The following is a 21951-nucleotide window of genomic DNA, read 5'->3' on the forward strand; positions in this document are numbered from 1 at the left end:
TTAATGTACCTAGGCTCTAATGTTATATTTGTATATGTCTTTTATCCCTTTGGATAGAGTGACAGCTCTGGAAAACTCATCTTCCTGAGTTCAATACTGACATTAGACTAGCAATGTGACCCTGGGCAAGTGACTTAACCCTATTTGCCTCAGTTTCCTTATCTGTAAAATGAGCTGGAGAAGGAAATAGCAAACCACTCCCTTGTCTCTGCCAAGAAAAACCCAAATGGGATCATGAAGGGCTGGATCCAGCTGAAAAAATGATGGAACAACAACCTTTTCCCCATAGGATGGAAGAGATACTAGAGATCATCTAGGCTAATTTAGCCATTAGTCCCTTTTACAGTTGAGAAAATTGAGAATAAATGACAAAATCAAAGATGAAATATTGTGGGTAGGATTTGAACCCAGATCGCTCAACTCCAAAGCTGGAGCTTTGCTCACTGTGCCCTGCTGCTTGACAAATAGTTGATGAGTAGTTCCAAATCTTTCATTTCCCAACTGGTTAGACTTGGATAAGTCACTTCATAGAATTATAGGAACATAGAACCAGAAGGCACCTTAGAAGTCATTGAACTCCATCCTTTCACTTAACAGATAAGAAAACTGAGGTCCACAGAGGGGAAATGATTTCCCAAGGTCACACAAGTGATAAGTCACAGAGCTGAAATGTGATCCTAGCTACTTTTTTAAAAAAAGTCTTACTTTCTTCCCTTGTAACAATTCTAAGAAAAATGGGCAGAGGTTAGGCAAACAGGGTTAAGTGACTTGCCCAGGGTTACATATTTAGGAAGTGTCTGAGGCTAGATTCGAACCCAGTTACTCTTACTCAAATTCTAGTCCCCTGTCCACTGTTCTATGATGCCCACCTCTCTGAGCTTCTGTTTTCTTATCAATAAAATGACTAAATATTCTCTTGTAGCTTTAAAATCCTACAAAAAATGCCCAGAGTCAGTATCCAACATTCCTCCCTCCCCTGTTTCTGGTTCTCAGGCATGCCTGTTTTGTCAAGAAGATCAGATTGAGTTTTAATTGGTACTTGGATCAGTGTAGGGTGTCCTTTTTTCCCCTTCCCCCTTCAGGAATGGCAAGAGGAATTGATGTGGTTTCTGTTCCTTGACTAAAATAGTGCTAAGGAATAATCATATTTGTAACACTATATCTTTTATTCATTATCTTTCTCTATGGCACTGAAATGGTTTTATGTACCCATTCCTATTCATCCTCATAGTTCTAGGAGGAAGGAGGAAGAGATTGTGTTGACCAACCTGTGTTGCCAATGTGGAAACTGGGAAATAAGTAGGGGAGATTTATTTGTTCTTGTTCATCAGGGAGCCAAGAAATAGCTGAGCTGGGAGAAAGACCTAGATCTCTATCCACTGTTACATTTCTTGCTGTCTTGCCGCATTCCATGTGGTGTGAAAAAAGAAAGTGGGGGGTGGTGGTGATGGTGAGGAGGCTGAGACAGGGAAGGAAAGGGTAGGGGGAGGGAAAAGGGAAAGAGAAACCAAGCTGGTTTCCATGACAACCACACATGTGAACCAGCTGTGGTAACCATGGAAACAGGAGGTAACTGCTCAGAGGCAGGAGAAGCTATCCCAGGGGAGAAACAATTTTGACAAAAATACCCTTTGATAAAAATAAAAAAGAAATAATAAAAGCCACTTTCTCTGGGACTTGGGGGCACTGCTGAGTGAGGTGACAAAATGATGGGGACCTGGGCTGGGCTTTCCAGTCTGTCCCAATCTCTGTCAGCTTCTCTCTCCTTGTCATTTTATGGAGTGTTTTCCAGAGAATTACAGACTTGTACTATTTTAGGTCTGAAATCTCAGAGGCTATCTAGTCCAACTCCCTGATTTTTCACACGAGGAAACTGAGGCCAAGAAAGATGAAGTAGCTTATCCAGGGTCATATAGAGGGTTAATGATGGAAATTCCTTGGTTTCTATTTAGTGATAGAATTACCCAGTTTCCTTGGCATCATGGAAGAATGAGAAGGAAAATGCTGGGTCATTCTGGTAACCAGGAGCAGATGATCAGATTTTGTGATATGTACATCTGCATGTTTATGGTGGGGTGATTAGGAAAGAGGAACATGACACAGGGGATAGAGGATGAAGGAAGAGGAGAAATCATATTCCAATCCATTTGCCAAAAGAGTCAATGTTTAGCATTTCTTTTGCTTGATCACCTGACCAGTTGAGCTTTCTAATCCCCCATCCCCCCCTCTGTCTCTTTGTTTCTCTCTCTCTGTTTCTCTATGCCTTTCTCTGTTTCTCTGTCTCTGTTTCTCTATTTCTTCTTGTCTTTTTCTCTCTGTCTGTCTCTCCTCCCCTCGGTTGATATTCAGATCACCTGGGATAGAAAGTCAAACCATCAATAAACATATTAAATCCCTACTATGTGCCAGGCTACCTTCTGGGAAAACAAGGGAAATGGCATGCAAATAACTATGTAAAAAACGAGCAAGATGTAGGATGAATTGGAGATAATCAAGAGAAAAGGCACTAAAATTAAGGGGAATGGGAAAAGCTTCTTGGAGAAGGTAGAAATGACTGGGGTTTGAAGGAAGCTGGGAAGCCAGGATGTGGAGGTGAGGAAGGAGAGGATTTCAAGCATGAGGAACAGTCAGTGAAAATGCCTAGTTGGGACATGGAGAGTTTTGTTCAAGAATAGTAAGGAGGTCAATGTCATTGGATCAAAGAATTTACACATGGGGTGTATAAGGTGCAAGAAGACTGGAAAGGTTGGGGGGAGGCAGGCAATGAAAGGCTTTGAACACTAAAGAGAGGATTATATTTGATCCTGGAAGTGATAGTCACTGAAGCTTCCTGAATGATGGGGTGGGGTGGGGTGACATGGTCAGACATGCATTTTTAAATGTATAAAATGAAATATATAGGTTTATAAAGTAAACTAAAGGTTAGTAAAATTAAAAATGTTCTTTTTTTTTAATTTTTTCACCTTCCAAGTTAAAAGACTCCCTGAAGTCTATTCACAGACTTGGATCCCAGGTTAAGAAACCTTGGTCTAACTGGAACTTTGGTATATTACAGGATAGGGCTACCAAGTAGGGCATGGAAAATTGGTGCCTTAAGCTTTGTGGGTCTGAGATTAGTTCCACTTAGGGCAAGTAAGGCTAGGCAAAACAGATATGCAAGGTAGACCTAGGACAAGACCAAGAAGACAATGTGCCGTTCAGTCCAAGAGATCAGGGAATGAAGAAGTATCAAGGTTCTAGTCAATGTCTGGGAAATTAGGGTTCAGGAACTTGGGCCAGAAAATCTGGGTAGCAATAGAGCATGATCTAAGTAAGGGCTCTGGATAATAAGCACAGGTATAAGTGTAAGGGCAGCTAGGTGGTGCAGTAGACAAAGTGCTTTGTCTGGAGTCAGGAAGGGCTCTGAGTTCAAATTCAGCCTTAGACATTTATTAGTGCGATGTGACCCAGGGCAAGTCACTTTATCCCTATTTGTCTCAGTTCCTCATCTTTCTTCCTGTAAAATAGGGACACCTGGAGAAGGACATGGGAAGCCACTCCAGTATCTTTGCCAAGAAAACCCCTTGGAACTAGTTCATGGGGTCACAAACAGAGGGATATGACTGAACAACAACCAGCAGTAAAAATGGAACTGAGTGAAAATATGGAATCAAACCTGTTTACATGCCTCTTGTCCAGGCAAGGGTGTGGGGTGGCTAGAAAGACAGAACTGTAGTTCTTGAGAACCTTGTGGCATCTTTTACAGAATCCTCCAAGGGGTAAAGCTCCCAGCCTGTGAATTCCAAGGTAAAAACCTTTACTACCAGGGCTATACTGCTTTCAACCACCCCATTTGTATGCACACATAGGGAAAATGAGGCATATCATAACATCGTGGCTTGCTTGGGATTTCCCTTTTTCTCTTCCAGAGTTCTATGAGACTTGATGCTAAGAGATAGGATGACCATGAAACAGAAAAAGACATGGTGCTAAAAAACAGCTAGCCCACATAAGAGGACGAAGATAAAGACGAGCATTACTGCTGTCTAGTGTATCCTGGCTCCCCTCACAGCACAGAGCATGATAGATGTAGCAAAGAATGATGGGAAGGGGATGGTGCAAAATGGACATTTCAGAACTGTGCCTGCTAAGATGGCAATAGTAGATTTCTGTATTCTGCCTTGGTCTCTGTGTGGCCCAAGTCTCTTTAGCATCTGGCAGTATGAGGGGATGGAAGGTTGGAACTCTTCCATCGGCTTCCTCTCTTGGGGCTGGGGTGAAGGGTGGCGGCGGTGGGGGTTAGCTGGCCTGACTGGCATTCCTCTCATCTGTCCCCCCCTCTCCATCACTCTTGTCAGCTGCCCCTTGCTGCCACCGCCTCCTCTCTCCCTTCCCCCTTCATCTTCCAAGGCCGCTAACACATGTGCGGTTACCATGGAAACCGTGTGAATTCCATTCTCAAGCCATCCACATTGCTATGCTAGACAAGTGAAAGGGGGTGGGAGCGGGGGTCTGAGATACAATAGACAGCAATAACACCTGTGTGGAGAGAGCTTTCTTTCCCCACCTTTCCTAAAGTGGGCAGTCTTCTGTTCTTTAGCCTGGAATCCTCTTTTGTTTCCCAGACATTCTCCTCCTCTCCTCCCACCCATCTGAAAATGTCTTATTATTTGTGGTCAGAGGGCAGTAACCCAGCAGCCTGCCCCTAAACCCTTGAAGCACGCACAGCTCAAGAGATTATCTCACGTATAGATCTCGGGGTGGTACCGAGTCGCGGAGATTTGCGGGATTAGACAATGTAGTAGGTCGGGCAGTGTGGGTCTTGTAGAGATGGGGGTGGGGAAGGGGAGATTGTTTGCCCTCCTCTGTAACCCAGAATGCTGTGACAGTCCTGGAAATGATGCTGATCTTTCCATAGTAAGAAGATTGACTTCATCTTTGGCAGCTCTGCATCGTTACTCAGATCCCAGGGATCTGCCTTTCGCCTTGGTGAAACCAGTTGACATGTGGTGACTGATGCTGATGAGTGGGTAAAATTAAGAACCATTATAGCTAACATATAGAACTTGAGAATTTCTACCATGCTTTACATATACTTGTTTCTCACAAAGAGACCATGATGTAGGTACCTCAGTTTCCTCATCTGTAAAACGAACCAAGAAAACCTCAAAAGAGAAGCATCAGAGATGACTGAAAATGACTTTTGTCATCATAGTCATTTCCAAATGACAAAACTGAGGTGGATCAAGGTTAAATGACTTGCCTAAGGTCACTCAGGTTTTCCTGATTTATGTTTTTTTTTTTAACCCTTACCTTCCACCTTAGAATCAATACTATGTATTGGTTCCAAGGCAGAAGAGCTGTAAGGGCTAGGCAATAGGGGTTAAGTGACTTGCCCAGGGTCACACAGCTAGGAGGTATCTAAGTCTAGATTTAAATCCAGGATCTACTGTCTCTAGACCTGACTCTCAATCCACTGAGCTACCCAGCTGACAACTTCCTGACCCCACACTCCATGCTCTATTCAGGAGATGCCAGTCTCCTATAACATGCACTTTAGTCCCTCATATTACACCAGAAAATCCTCTTGGTCTCTGAACTCCTTTGTCTATATGATTTGCTTGGCACATACTACAGTTCTGCATTGTTCTTCAACTATTCCATCTGCTGATATTCCCAGTGGAGAATGTTTACCTTAGGGACAAGGAAAATTTCATACACACGACTTCTTTTTATCTCTGACAGCACGGAGCTCCCTTCTGGACAGGTAATTAGTAACTCTGATTATCTCTTGGCACCTTAGTTTCTTCATCTGTAAAATGAGGGCTGTATAGACAAGGTGATTTACAAAGTTCCTTCCAGCCTTAAAATTCTAGGATTCTATTCTCGGTGTTGAATAAATACAAGTTGAGTTGGTACCAGGTGTATCAACTAGGAGGGCCACAAATTCATTTCCATATGATTTGTATTCGTGGACATTTTCTCACACTTACCTAGACCCTTTCTTGTTCAGACAATTTTCCAGGTTATTATTGTTTCCTTAAAGCCTGCTGTTTCTCTGCAGTGGCCAAATGGATAGAGTACTGAGCTTGGAACAGGACCGAAGAGCATCTACAATTCTCTCATCTGTTCCTTTTCTTTTAAAGGATATCATTTGTCTTGATTGCTCACATCCAAAAATCAAAGCAAGGGGGCAAAGAGGAGACTCAGATAGCCAGGCTTATGGTGAAGATGCCAGGTTGGGTTACTAGGGATCTGGGGAATTTAGAGAAGAATGATTCAAAAAACTAGATCAAGGATGTGTTTATAATCTAGAAGACATTGATTTAGAATTACCTGATAATTTTTATGAGTCAGGTCTGCATCACTAGACTGTTTTTGTTGAGTCATATATCAGTCTTCACCTTTTTGTGATCCCATTTTGGGTTTTCTTGGCAAAGACCCTGGAGTGGTTTGTTGTTTCCTTCTCCAGCTCGTTTTCTACAGGAAAGAAACTGAAGTAAACAAGGCTAAGTGACTAGCCCAGAGTCACATAGCTGGTACATGTCTGAGGCTGGATTTGAACTCAGAATCATTAGACTAAGTTCTTTGAATTTATAGGACAGGGTCTTCACTTTTGTATTACCCCTAGAACTTAACTCAGTGCTTTGCATACAGACAATCCTTAACAAACCTTAGGGGTTGCGATTCATATGTCTTAGAGGGGAGGTAGGTGGGGAAGATGGAGAGGTTACACAGTATATTGGAAGGAGCAGTGGATCTGAAATTTCGCTCAAGGCTGTTATTTATGAGCTAATGACCTTGGATGCATCTTCTCTTTCTGGATCTCAGTTGTTTCACTTGTAAATTGGGGGAGTTGGGTCCAGGGACCATTTTCTTTTTTTAAACCTTTCTATCTAGAATCAACACTAAGTATCAGTTTCAAGGCAAAAGATCATAAAGGCTAGGCAGTTGGGATTAAGCGATGGGTCAGTCACACAGCTAGGAAATATTTGAGGCCACATTTGAACCCAGGACCTTCCATATCCAGGTCTGGCTCTCAGTAACCAATTTTGACTGTGAATTCCATAAGCTATAGATCTAGACCTTGTGTGGCCGGCTTCGGCTTCCTCCCAAGCATTCTCCTGTTAGCATTGTTTCCTTCCTCCCTGTGTGCTCCAATGGCTGGCTAGACTGCTAGATTTAGAACTTTGGCTCAAATTTTGGTTCCATTATTTACTTCATATGTGACCTTGGGCAAGTCACACAGTATCTGAATTTGAGCTCTAAGTGACCGCAGGAAAATCAGGTAACCTCTTTAGGTCTCAGTTTCCTCATCTGCAAATGAAGGGTTGTACCGGATGGTAAATAAGGTCCCTGTCCATTTCTAAATCTGTGCTCTTGTGACCCCTTAAGGAAGACAGAGGCAGAATGGAGGGGGTTAGGAAGCTGAGTACAAGCAGGTAAACTTGTCACTGAAGGATGACCTTGACCTGGTTTCAGACCAGCAGACTGTCTCCAGAGGGAAGCTGCCTCTTTCCAAGAGAAGAAGGTGAGGAACGGGAGGGCGAAGGAGACAGGAGATTGAGCAAGGAGGAAAAAGAAAGGATGAGTGTGCTTGACTGAGAGGATGAAAGAAGAAAGGGAGGGTCTGTGCTGGGGGGAGGGGGAAGGGAAGAGAGAGGGGAACAAAGAGAGCTTCAGCAGATGCAGCAACAGCAGCAGCATCTTGAGTGAAGGGATCAGTGAAAGATGAATGAATGAACAAATGAATGAACAAGTGAATAAACTCTGGTGACTCAGCGTCTAATGCTTTCTCTTCCCCACCATTAAATCCTTTATTGCTCAGCCCTGATTCCACAAGACACCCATGGGGGAGGGGATCAGACTAGCTGGTTGCTATAGGAATTAAGGCCCCCCCCCCAAACCTTCCTTTAGAGAACCTTCCTGCCCATAGCTCTCCTCTCCCTCCCTGTGACTCAGGCCTCCAGGGATGCCATCCCTGTTAATAAGCCTCTTGGGGGAAGGACCAAGGACTAGCTCTGTTCTATCTGCCAGAGGAGTAGTCTCTAAGTAACTCTGATCACTCATCTCTTCCCTGACTACTAATTCCTAGGCTCCTTGTTAGTAATAATAACAACAAGAGTAATAATAATGCACCAACCAGAACCTGCCTCTTTCTCTGTTTTGTAGCATATGACCACTCACCTTCAGAGTACAAAATGCAACCAAGGGCAAGAGCAAGTAATTATTTATATATCAAGCAGACACTTACACTTCTGCCTGATACAGAATGCGAGATTTTTGGGAGTCCTCAGGACAATAGTTAAGTGTTATAAATGGAGCAATACACCCAACTGCCACTATTTTCTCCTGTTTGATGGTTCTTCTTGGGTGAGGAGGCAGGTTCCTTGGGGAAGGACTCCACTTTTACTTATGGTGGCCAGAGTTCCATTTCCCAGATTCCTGTTGGGATCCTATGCAAAGTTAGTGGCTTGAGGCAAGGGTTTGGGGGTAGTTTTGACTCTGGGACTAGTTTATTGCCTTTACATGTTTAGAGCTTCAGATTCCTTCTAAGGGAAGGAATGTTTTATTTAAATCTGGAAGGGCATAGCCTTAACATTTCATTTTCTCTGTCTTTGTTTCTTGTGACCTTTCATTTTTCTGGAGTCTAAAGGTGGAGCACCTTTTACAGCTGTCATTGGCAAATTGTTTAAATTCTCCACAGGATACCATTCATTGTTGTGAGAATAAACATCTTTGTGGTGATAGGAACTTGAAGAGCAATGGAGATGCTGTATTTAGAAGGAGCAGCATGTCTAATGGCAGGAAAAAAAAGAAGAGATTTATGGACCCCCCCCCCCCCAATTAAGCTAGGCAAACCCAGGGTTGCTTGGGTAATATTTGTCTGTCAGTCCCTCTTCCCCAACTATTGTTGTGCAGTGGAAATAGGATTGGATTTGAAGTCAAAAAATCTCCGCTGAATTTTAACTCTATCACACACTACTTGGGTATTGGGCAAAGCTTTGAACCCCTCTGGTCCTTATTTTGCTTGTATGTAAAAAGGAGTTGGCTAAATGATCTCTAAGATCCCTTACAGATTGAAATCAGTGATCCTATGATTTCCTTCTTTTATTAATAATTTATTTTTAAAATGTTTCCATGGTTACATGGTTCATATTCTCCCCCTCCCCTCATCCCTTCCCCCTCCCAGAGTTGACAAACAATTCCACTGGGTTATATGTATATATGTTTATATATGTATATATTATCACTCAAACCCATTTCCACATTATTCACTTTTGTAAAAGAGCAATCCTTTAAAACCCCAACCCTAAACCATGTCCCTATATAAACAAGTGATAAATCACATGTTTTCTTCTGGATTTCTACTCCCACAGTTCTTACTCTAGATGTGGATAGCATCCCTCAGCATTGTCCTGGGTCAATGCCTTGTTATAAGCAGCAAAATCAATTACCTTTGATCATCCCATGATTGTTACAGTCTCTGTGTATAATGTTCTCCTGGTTCTGCTCATTTCACTGTGCATCAGTTCATGGAGATCTTTCCAGTTCTTATAGAAATACATCAATTCATCATTCCTTACAGCACAATAGTATTCCATCACCATCATATACCATAATTTGTTCAGCCATTCCCCAGTTGAGGGACATCCCCTAATTTTCTAATTTTTTGCTACCACAATGAGCACAGCTATGAATATTTTTGTACAAATAAATCCTTGCCCAGTTTTTATTTTACTATGAGTTCCTTCTTTACAAAGCTGTGATAAATTTAAGGGAAGGGGGCTTCCTCTGACTCTGCACTGGAGGCCAAATGAAGAATATGACTTAACTTTCATTCATTTAGTACTTTTAACTTTTCCCAGCATGTTCACATATATATATATGTACTCAGATGTTATATATGTATATGTATATATATATATATCTACTTATCCCTTTATCCATCTATTTCTTTATATGAGCCATTCAATCATTTCACTTCTGTCCTACTTTTTGTGACCCCATTTGGGGTTTTCTTGGCAAAGTCACTTGAGTGGTTTGTCATTTTCTTCTCCAGCTCATTTTCCAGATGAGGAAACTGAAGCAAGCAAGGTTAAGTGACTTACACGAGGTCATATAGCTAGTAAGTATCTGAGGCCAGTTTTAAATTCAGGATGATGAGTCTTCCTGACTCCAGGTCCAGTACTCTATCCACTGTGCCACTAAGCTGCCCCCTCAGTAATATGGATATGTATATTTATATATTACATATGCATGTATGTTTATACTCATTTTTCTCACATTAAAACTTTGAGATGAGAAAGGCACTCTCGACATATAGATATAGGAAACTAAGAGGAAACAAATGTTTTAGGATTATAATATTAGGATTGGAAAAGAACATAGATATCACCCAGGGGAACTGCCTCATTTTTACAGATGAGGAAACTCAGGTTTTGAGAGATTTCAGCTGGCTAGAGATCAGTCATGTAAATAAGGACTAGAAAAAGAATTTGAACCTAGGGAGTATGGTATGGTGGTAAGAAATGCTGAATTTAGCACTGGAGGCAATGAGTTTATACTCCTAGTTCTGCCCCCTACTTTCTGTCTGTATGACTTTGATGACAAGGATGCAGTGATTCTCTAATTTCAGAACTGGGGACTCTTCATTACATCACATGCGCTTTAGGCTAATCAGCTTATTAGTGGCAGACCTGAACCCCTTAGGATGCAAGTCTCCTGGCACGCCATTCAGGGCTTCTCCATCAAATCCCTTAGCGTAGTGGCAGGCAGAGCCTGAGCTTCTACCAAGCCAACACAAGCTTCTTTCTTCCTTTTCTCTTCATAATCCCTGGAGTTTCCACTGTTAGTTCTGGTCAGGGATAGTCTCCCCCTGTGTCCTGAAGAAACTTATCAGCTGGGAAAGCAGTCAGGCTCCACTGAGCTGAAACTATGCCTCCCTTTAGGTCACGAGGAGTGTGGTCTCTGGGGATGCTGCCTAGATCACAGGGGCTATTGTCTCAGGGGATGCTAGGAGGCTGCATGGAGACTTATTTTTGTGCCAGGGGCAAGTTCATCGAAGGGGTCAAGGGAGCCCTGGGAATGAGGGAGGAGGCAAAGATGGTATAGCCTCGAAACTAGCAAGAATGTGTCCCAGGGGCAGGGAGGACCAGGGACCAAACTGGCCACAGGAGCAGTGGGTTGGCTGTGTGTACATGAGGAAAGGACGATGGGTTAGAGGAAATCTGTGACTCCTCTCCTCCCCAATCTCTCTTCCCAACTCTGTACCTCTTGCCCATCATATATTTAGTGCTAAAGGTTCCTTCGGTGTGAGCTAACTTCTGGCTTCAGTCTCAGCATCCCTTCTAGGCTACATCCTGGGAGGATGAAATGATTACTTTGCTGCCTTGTCATTTGTTTTGCCTGCTTGCCTGACCCTTCCCCCACCCTCTGGCCTAGATTCTTCCCTGGCAGTGGAGAGGCTTTCTGACTCTTGTCTATCAATATGCATACATGGTTCTTAGAGCTTGGAGAAGGTCATGCAATCTCCATCTTACATAGGGTGGCAAGCATTCATGTGCAAATATTCGCAAATATTCAAGACAAGCGGTCACTACTCATACTCAAAGCTAAACACAAGGCTCTGGGTCTTTGCCACCAACTTCCCCCAGTGCCTGGATGTCCTTCTGGTGGTGGTACTAAATGGCATCTTCCTAATCCTTGCCGTATTCATCTTTTCTTTTCCTTCTTCCAAATTAAGGAGGCAATAAATGCTTCTATTTTCTTGTCACAGGGGCTGCTGTGAATTTCCCCTGTCATTCTCACTCTTGTCTCAGGTTACATGTGTGCATTTAGACAAGGGCTATCCAGGACCGTGCCCCTACCTCCCCCTGCCCAGACGCCACTTTCATTTCCCCAGGGATCTGATGATGCTGAAGCTGAGACAGGCCCCAGGTTGCCATGGTGATGTCCCTCCCATGTGCTTCTGGGATTGTAGGACTAGGAACTGGCTCTGTGTGTGTGTTTGAGTGTGTGTGTGTGTGTGTGCGCAAGCACTCGTGTGTAAGGGCATGAAGATGGGGGAGGAGGATGTGGAGTGAATGAAAGGAGAAATTTAGAGATAGGGATATAGTAATGAGTCTTCCCCACATCCTGTATGAATTTTATTTGCTATACAAGGATCATAAAATCAGGGATTGATGATCTGAAAGGAAGAATCGCCTGGTCCAACAACCTGACAAAGTAGAAATCATGCTCTTAATATAGTAATATAGTAGATGGAGAAAGGCAGACATGGGAAATTTGTTTAAAGGTCATAGATTAAGGACAATTCCTAATTAAATATGGAGCGGGTCTATGGGAAACCCCATTCTCAAAGGATGCCCCATTCTCATAGGTTCCTAGCTAATGTTGCTTCAGTTCCCTCTGCCCTAGGCCCCTTTGGTTAGGTTTTGGAGGCTGGAAAATTCCTCCTTCTTTTGGGTAAGGGGAACTGACTTGTACAGAAACCCTTTTGATGAGTTCTTTTTTTTTTCCTAGGGGATTTGGTGACTGAAAATGTTTCTCACAAGTGACCAACCCTTAAGTCATGCATCCTTTGTTCTTAGGGAGGCTGGCTCTCAGACAGCAGATTTGGGGTCTGCTATCAGTTCTTCCCCAATTTTGTAGCTAACTTCAGAGCTTGTCCTTTTCCCAGGGAAGGATAAATTCTGAATAAAGTAAGAAGGCAACCAGAGGTACCAATCTTCATTGGCAGAGGGTGTACCCTCCCTACCTCCCTCATTTAATAAAAGCTGGGCTGATTGATGGGGTGAGTTCCTCTGACTCCTTACACACAGATTCAGTAAAGTATCTCCTAACCTCACCCTCTTGGTATAGTCCTTTAGGCATCAGGGAAAAGCAAGTCATTCTCCTTATTCCTTTAGTTCCCCTGCCTGCAAAGTCTTAGAATCACCTTTAATTCTCTAATGCAGATACCCCCCAAACCAATTCCTAGCATTTTATCAAGTTGTTATAATGGTTATATTATTATTGAGGTCAGAGTTTATTTCATTTTCCTCTGTATTCTCAGCACCTTATACAGTGCCTGACATAGTATAGTCATGTACAAAATGCTTGTTAAATGATTATTCATTTTCTCCTTCCTTCCTTCCTTCCTTCCTTCCTTCCTTCCTTCCTTCCTTCCTTCCTTCCTTCCTTCCTTCCTTCCTTCCTTCCTTCCTTCCTTCCTTCCTTCCTTCCTTCCTTCCTTCCTTCCTTCCTTCCTTCCTTCCTTCCTTCCTTCCTTCCTTCCTTCCTTCCTTTCTTTCTCTTTTTCTTTCTTTCTCTCTCTCTCTCTTTCTTTCTTTCTTTCTTCCTCCTTCCTTCCTGCCTTCCTTCCTTCCTGCCTGCCTTCCTTTCCTTTCCTTTCCTTTCCTTTCCTTTCCTTTCCTTTCCTTTCCTTTCCTTTCCTTTCCTTTCCTTTCCTTTCCTTTCCTTTCCTTTCCTTTCCTTTCCTTTCTTTTCCTTTCCTTTCCTTTCCTTTCTTTTCCTTTCCTTTCTTTTCCTTTCCTTTCCTTTCCTTTCCTTTCCTTTCCTTTCCTTTCCTTTCCTTTCCTTTCCTTTCCTTTCCTTTCCTTTCCTTTCCTTTCCTTTCCTTTCCTTCTTTCCTTCATGGGAATTTTTTTTTGCAAGCCATACATATTTGTGATGATTTTTGCTTTTCTAGCCTTCTCAGTGGGTGAGGGGGTGGGAGAGAATTCAGAACTGAAAATAAAATAAAATTGAATTAAAAAAGAATTTTAAAAATTAAATGGTTGGTTCAGTAAGTTCTTCTGTTCCCTAGAGATGCTGCCTTATGGAAGAGTTTATTTAGTAGATCTTTTCTTACTCAGGTCGTGGATCTTCCCCACATCCTGTACCAATTTTATTTGCTATTCTGGGATCATAAAATCAGGGATTGATGATCTGGAAGGAACCTCAGAGATCACCTGGTCCAACAACCTGGCAAGATAGACATCATGCTGTTAACATGGTGCAAAGTAAAGAACAATGAATTTGTGGTTGTAAGACTTGATCCTGCCATGTACTATTTGTGTGATCTCTGGGCCTCAGTTTCCTCACATGTAAAAAAAAGAGAGAGAAAGAGAATTAGACTGTATGACCTCTAAGATCCCTTCTAACTCTAAATTGATGATCTTGGGACAACCTTAGCCTCAGCATGGGGTGGGGTGGAGAGACAGCAAGAAAGGCTGAGGGAGGTAGGACAGAGAGGTGGACACTGAAGGACTCACAGCTGTCCCTGAGGGAAGACCAGAGGAGAAAGTAAGGGAGAAGATTTGGGGTTCAGAGACAGAATGAAGAAATCCTTGAGGAAAAGACTGAGATGGGTGGTGTGGGAGAGGGAGGTGGTCTTAGAGCTCTGGAAAAGGGAGACCCCAGAGAAGACAGGCTGCATATTTCCCCCAAATCTTCCCTAGGGCTCCTGCTGTGCTCCCCAGTCAGAGAAAAGGCCCCCTCTGCTCAATACAACATGATCTGTAATTTCCGGCAGACATTTGAGGTCCCTGACATCTGCATAATGTGTGCCAGTCTCTTAGCAACAGGGAACAGCTGTCTGGCATTTCCAAGATTAAACTGTAACTATACACGGCCCTTGCCAGGGGGATGGGGAGGGGGGAGGGGGATAAACAGTGCCTCCTGGCATTTTCAAACTCATTTAGCTTTTATTCATTTCCTGCTCCCAGTAATGAGGCCAGGGATTCAGGCTGCTGCTGAGATAGCAGATTGTTCTTCAGTTAGATCTGCTCAGTTCTAGCATGACTCCGTGCTGCCAGGACAAGGAGGGGAAAGGGATGGAGAAGGGTAGCCCAGGGCAGAGAGAGAGAGAGAGAGAGAGAGAGAGAGAGAGAGAGAGTGTGTGTGTGTGTGTGTGTGTGTGTGTGTGTGTGTGTGTGTGTTGGAAGCTGGGAACAGGCTATTCCCTGAATGCCTGCCCTGGGAGGAAGGATGCTGTGTGACCTTGGGCAAAGCATTTAACCTCTCTCATCTCAGTGTCCTTTAATTTAAAATGATGGAGATGGGGGCAACTAGAAAGAGCACCCAGCTGATAGTCAAGAAAAATTAAATTCAAATCTGGCCTCAGACACGTACTGGCTATGTGACCCTGGGCAAGACACTCAACCCTGTTTGCCTCGGTTGCCTCATCTGTCAAATGAACCAGAGAAGGAAATAGAAAACCACTTCTTTGCCCAGAAAACCTCAGTTGGAATCATGAAGAGTCTGACATGGAGGCATCTGGGTAGCACAGTGGATTGAGAGCCAGCCTAGAGATGGGAGGTCCTGAGTTCAAATTTGACCTCAGACACTTAACCTCCATTGCCTCGTCTTTACTGCTTTTATACCTTAGAATCAAATGCATATTGATTCTAAGGCAGAAGGTAAGGGGTTTAAAAAAAGAGTCAGACGTGACTGAAAAATGAGCGAACTGAAACGAGGACATTTTTATATCTATGATCTCAGCAGAGTCAATGTCCTAAGTCAGTTCTTGCTTCTTTTTAAATTAAATTAAAAAATTTCTATATGTAAAAACAGTATGCACTATTTTTCTACATGTCTACATGTAAAAAAATGTTTTCCCTAACATTTAAAAAAGAATTTTGAGTCTCAAATGGTCTCTCTTCCCCTCTCGCTTCTGAATTGTGTCACTACTACTCCTTCCCCAACCCCTTTGACCCTTTGCTTCTGTCTGTGCAGCCCCAGGATTTGAAAATGGGACCTGGTGTGGGGTGAGGAACCTCCCCTGGTCGCCTGTCCAGGAGACTCTGGGTTGAATTCCACAGGAAGGAGTGAGCAGAGATCTGTGGAGCCCTGAAGGACTGTCTCCCTGTTCCTTGTGGAATGCCCAGTGGTGGATGGGGAAGGAGTCATGCCAGCCTGGCCAGATTCCTTCACCATCCTCAGCCTCCGCCTCTTCCTTGGTGGAGAGAGGGGCTTGGATGAGTTGACCTGGAGAGGCCTTTCGAATCCTGAGCTGATGCTTGTCTGAACTTGGTCCTCTTCCCAGGTTCTCGGGGCCTGCTTGGATCCAGGCGGCTGCAGCTTCCCAGCCCGGCTCTGCCTCCATCTTCTGCCATCTGGCTGTGGCTTCCTAATGCATGAACACCGTGTTTTGGTTTTGCAGTTAAAAGGAAAAGTATGTGTGGGGGAGGGTGGGGAGTTGGGGGAGAATGTTGGGGAGGGCTGGGAGGGACGGGAGGGAAAAACCCTCCGTCTTGGCCTTTGCTCCGGCCGCCTGTTCTCGCCAAGGCCGGCATGATCCAGGAATCCATTAGCCGGTGCCAGCACCAACGCGCTGACCCAACAGAGCCAGCCAGGACGAGGGCTGGAGCCCTTCCCAGGGAGCGTAGAGCCGAGGGCCCCTGGCCGGCCAGCAAGCCACTGCCGCTGCAGCTGCTGCTTTTGCTGCTGCTGCTGCTGCTGCTGCTATTGCTGCTGCTGACTCATCATCCATCCCAGCTGGTGAAAACTTTTCTGGGGATGGCTGTTGCTGAGATTTCTTGGAGATGACTGATTGCTTCTGGGGCTCGGTGAAAACGCTTTTACAGATTGCACAAACAGGGGCATGCATTTACAAGCGCATGCCTGCATGCCCCATCCCTCCCCTTGCCAGCCCACATGCAGGGACGGAGGCGTTTGTGGGCACAAACGCGTCCTTCTCTCACACACGCACGCACACACATGCACACGATTCTCCAGAAGATAACAAATGTCGGGTTTCATTCAGATCTAAGAACTCTAGGAGTGGGGGAGATGCTGCCAGGATATCAGGCTGCTCCAATCCGAAGTTGAGTCTTCACGTTGCCTTGAAACATTCTTGGCCTCTTTCCCTCGATTTCCTTCCCTCCCTGTTTCTCCGTTCCCTTCATTCTGCCTAATGACCTCATCTGCCCCGTCCCTCAGCCTGGCCAGCTTTTTGATGTCTGATGTTCTGACCGCAGAACTGGGAATGGTTCTCTGAACTGGAAACCTGGCTCAGACCCCGACCGCTCTGGGGGCTCAGAGCCAGAGACTTTCGCTCTCGGTGCCTCTGTTTCCCCATCTGTCCGAGGAGGGAATGACCGAGCTGTCTGCCCCTTAGTGGAGGGCCCTTCCCCTGCCGTGAGGACCCATGAGTTCATGTTTGGAAAGTGCTGGCCCTTTCTCCGATTGGAGCCCAGGGTTAGGCTGTTGACATTATTCTGGGAATGTTTGTTATTTAGTTGTCTGTGTGCCCAGAGCTCTTGGCACCAGGCAAGTATGAGTGTTTAGCATGCAGCCCTGGGGGTGGGGAGAGGGGGCAGGGCTCATGGGTGCCATCGCCTGTGCTGTGACCTATGTCACGTCTCCCTCTGGTCACCTCGCTTCGCCCAGGTGTTTGACAGAGAGGAGAATCATTAGGGACGGGGGCATCATCTACAAAGGAGCAGCGCTGGGAAGGGATGTGTGGATGCTGGACACATTTGTCATGAGTTCTCTGGGGCGGTGGCCCGGTGCCATCACCCATCCCACGCTCTTCCTCTCCTTCGGGGCCCTGGATCCAGCCCTGGTTCAAGTCTAGCTCAGTCGCCGCCCAGCCCACTCCTGGGCCAAATTCCATGACCACTTTCCTCTGCGAATCAGGACCCGGGACTTGTTTCAGTTGTTAATACCGCTGGTCTACTCCCATCCTCTTGACTGGCGAGGAAGGGATCTGGCTAGTCCGAATCTGGCTGACTTGACTTGGCAGCTCCTTTACCCATCATCCCTGCCTCAAAACACTAAGGAATTCACCAAAAACAGAACCCCGCAAACCTGGCGAAACAAACAAGCCCAAGTTTGGCTAGTCTCCATTTCTTTCTCTGTAAAATGGAGAAGCTGGATTATAGGTGCTCAAAAATACCCTGGCTTTACAGCCTAGGAAGAAATGTGTACAAATCCTAAGAAGCTGATAGGCTAATAGGCTTAGAAACTAGAGGCATTTAGGAGATTTTCCACCATCTCCTTTCACAGATGAGGTAACTAGGAACTTAAGTGACTCACCCAGGGATAATTGTAAGTGGGATGCTAAGTGGGAAGGCTAGCATTTAAATCTAGGTCCTCTGACTTTAACTCAGAATTCTTTCCATGAGACCATGTCCTGAGTATGGAAACTCCCTCTTCCGATGCAGATTAGCTTCTCATCTACAACCTACAGCCTTAAAGGGGTCAGCTAGGTGGTGCAGTGGATAGAGCAGCAGGCTTGGAGTCAGAAAGACTTATATCTTCTTTTAGTTTAAACCTAGCCTCAGACATGTTCTAGCTGTGTGACCCTGGGCAAGTCACTTAACCCTGTTTGCCTCAGTTTTCTCATCTGGAACATGAACTGGAGAAGAAAATGCCAAAGTACTCCAGGATCTCTGCCAAGAATATTTCAAATGAGGTCAGGGAGGGTCGGGCATGACTGGGGAAAAAAAATGGTTTAACAACAATGAGTCTTAGAGTTCTCTGGAGGCACTGAGAGATTAAAGAATTTGCTCAAGGTCACATCTGTTGGCAGAGGTAGGAGATGGTCCCAAGTCTTCTTGGCACCTCTGTCTTCTCTATCAGGCTGCTTCTCATTTGACCTTGTTATGTGGGATGAAGCCATATGTCCTGTGGATGCTGGTCACGTTGCTCAAGACTGTATGCTCTTGGAAGGTAAAAATTGTATTAACCATGGAGAGCTCTGCACTCATTTACAAACGAGTATTAAGCAACTCCAAATAATTTAGGTCCTTTTGCTATATATCATGCTTTACTCTTACTAAGAGGAAATATTTAATGAACAAGGCCAGGTCAGAGCACTCAATCTCCCTTTCTGACATGTATTTCTCAGCCAGGACTCCATACTTTGATCAATGAATGGACAATGTCCTTCAGCAGCAGAAGTTACCCTCATTTGATTTTTACCATCACTTGGTGACAAAATGTTCCCATTGCTGGCAAAGTCCATTCTCATCCATGTTCATTATGATGAGTTTGGGCCCTTATTAAGGAATTAGAAAGGAAGCCCATAATTCTCCTTTGAATTTTGAGTAGAGATCTTTAGAGAGAGAGTTGGGAGAATGGATTTTGAGGAATGGAGTGCTGGGGTATAAGCTGCCTTGAAGGGTGATTTCCTGGCAGTGAATTTCTATACAGTGAATCCCAAGTGACAGGTGGCAGAAATACAGGGTGTCTGAGGCTGGAACACATGCATGGGGATTTCCATTATAATAGCGTTACTATCCACCTACCTCCGCTAGGGAGGATGGGGAACTGGAGCATGGATATTGCAGAGACTCCATTTTAAGTGAATCTCAGTTCTTCAGTTATAAGGTGAGGGGTTGAGCCATAAGGAATTTTGTTGTTGTTGTTTGGTTGTTTCAGTTGTGTCTGACTCTTCTTGACCCTATTTTGGGATTTTCTTGCCAGAGATGTGGTTTGCCATTTTCCTACTCCAACTCATTTTCCAGATGAGGAAACTGAGGCAAGCAGGGTCAAGCAATTTGCCCAGGGTTACTCAGCTTGGAAGTGTCTAAGGCCAGATTTGAATTCACAAAATGTTGGACATGACTAAGGGAGTTGAAGTAGAAGGGCCTTGAGGTTCCTTCTATCCTGGAATACTGGTAAAATCCTATTGCTAAAATCATATTGAGTAAAACCACAGCTACCATAATATGTTTTAAAAAGATACAGGGATACACCTAGCAGATTGGCTAACATGACAGCTATGGAAAGTAATGAATGCTGGAGGGGATGCAGCAAAGTAGGGACACTAATTCATTGCTGGTGGAATTGTGAATTGATCCAACCATTCTGGAGGGCAATTTGGAACTATGCCCAAAGGGTGATAAAAGACTGTCTGACCTTTGATCCAGCCATAGCACTGCTGGGTTTGTACCCCAAAGAGATAATAAGGAAAAAGACTTGTACAAAAATATTCATAGCTGCACTCTTTGTGGTGGCCAAAAATTGGAAAATGAGAGGATGCCCTTCAATTGGGGAATGGCTGAACAAATTGTGGTATCTGTTGGTGATAGAATACTATTGTGCTCAAAGGAATAATAAAGTGGAGGAGTTCCATGGAGACTGGAACAACCTCCAGGAAGTGATGCAGAGTGAAAGGGGCAGAACCGGGAAATCATTATACACAGAGACTGATACATTGTGGTACAATCGAAGGTAATGGACTTCTCCATTAGGGACAATGCAGTGTCCCTGAACAATCTGCAGGGATCTAAAAAACACTATCCACAAGCAGAGGATAAACTGTGGGAGTAAAAACACCGAGGAAAAGCAACTGCCTGACTACAGGGGTTGAGGGGACATGAATGTCCCCTGTGGGGTTTCGGACTTGGTCCTCAGTTTTGGAGGGCACTAATTTCTCCTAGGTTGGAGTGGGTAGGGAGAAGACAACAGGGTAATAGAAGGATAAGGATATATATGTATGTATGTATGTATATATGTGTATATATATATATATATAAAGATACAAAGGAGGAATTATTGTATTTTCTTGTATTGTTCTTTAATTATTTCTTATTTCTAAATTTTCTCTCTCCAAATACATTGTAAGCTCTTTGAGGTCAGGGACTGCAGCCTTATACTTCTGTTGCTTCTCCTGTAGGTAGTGCACAGTTGGTGTTAAAGAAATAAAGTAACAGGTGAAATGGATAATTTGTACAGCTAAAATGGGTGGGCAACCAACTCTTCAAATATGTATCTGCCTGGAAGCAGTGGGATGGACTGGACAATCTCTCAAGATCCTTTCTATCCCTAGAACTTCAAGATTTAGTTCTGACCTAAATATTCATAGACATCAAAATTGGGATAAAGGAGAGCAGAAAGAACCCCTCCCACCCCCACTATCTCCCTTCAGCTTCTAACCCCGCCCTCCACTCCCACCCATCCTCCATTCCTATGCCTATAGCCTGGTGTAGTAAAAATAACCCTGGCCTGGAGATCCTTATTTTAGCTTTAGCATTGCCAATAGCTAATTGTGTGATCTTGGGCAAGATAATTCTTGATGTATCAGTTCCCTCATTTATAAAATAATACAGGTAGGCTTCAAAAGGCCCCCCCACACTTTTTTTTTAACCCTTACCTTCTGTCTTAGAATCAATACTAAGTATTGGTTCCAAGGCAGAAGAGATTCAAGGGCTAGACAACTGGGGGCTAAGTGACTTGCCCAGGGTCACACAGGGAGTGTTTGAGGTCAAATTCAAACCCAGGACAGCCTATCTTAAAGCCAATCCAATGAGGCCACCTAGCTGCCCCAGGCTCCTTCATTCTTTCCTGCTCTGGTACTAAGGCTCTAAGAGTGATCTAATCCCATTTACAAGCAAATGCAGAAGAGCACATAGCCTTTCTTAGAAGCCAATCTAGTATTGAATTTTGCCCTTTGTATAAGAGAAAGATCTGCAATCTAAAGAATGAACCACAGTCTTGCAACCTACTCCTCCTCTAACTTCAGTGTTTCTCTTATCCACCATTATTACACAAATCAATTCCTATAATTCCTCTCTCTCTCTCTCTCTCTCTCTCTCTCTCTCTCTCTCTCTCTCTCTCTCTCTCTCTCTCTCTCTCTCTCTCTCTCACACACACACACACACTCCTCACATTGCTTTTCACTGTTGTTATAGCTGATGATATACCTAGAATATCTTCTCTGGGTTTTCTAGCTCCTGTTGTCTCTGCCTCTCCTGCTCCTTCAGCTGTTTCTCCTATACAAAGAGTTTCTCTCTTCTCTCCCTTCCCCACCTACTTTCTCTTTTTACCTTGAGAAGGGATCCCTTAATACCACCTAAAAAAGGAAAGACCATCATTCCCTAAGCAGGACTTGACCCACATCCCCATACTAATCAGGTGAGGTGAGGGGCACTGAGTTTCAGAACAGCCTTACATAAAGAATGGATGGACCTCCTTAATGGAACCATATACTAACCCTTAAAAGCATCCATTCCCAGAAAAGGGTTAGAGCTCTGAGAA

Source organism: Monodelphis domestica, chromosome 1 (genome assembly GCF_027887165.1).
Source record: "Monodelphis domestica isolate mMonDom1 chromosome 1, mMonDom1.pri, whole genome shotgun sequence".
In the NCBI taxonomy this organism is placed as follows: Eukaryota; Metazoa; Chordata; class Mammalia; order Didelphimorphia; family Didelphidae; genus Monodelphis; species Monodelphis domestica.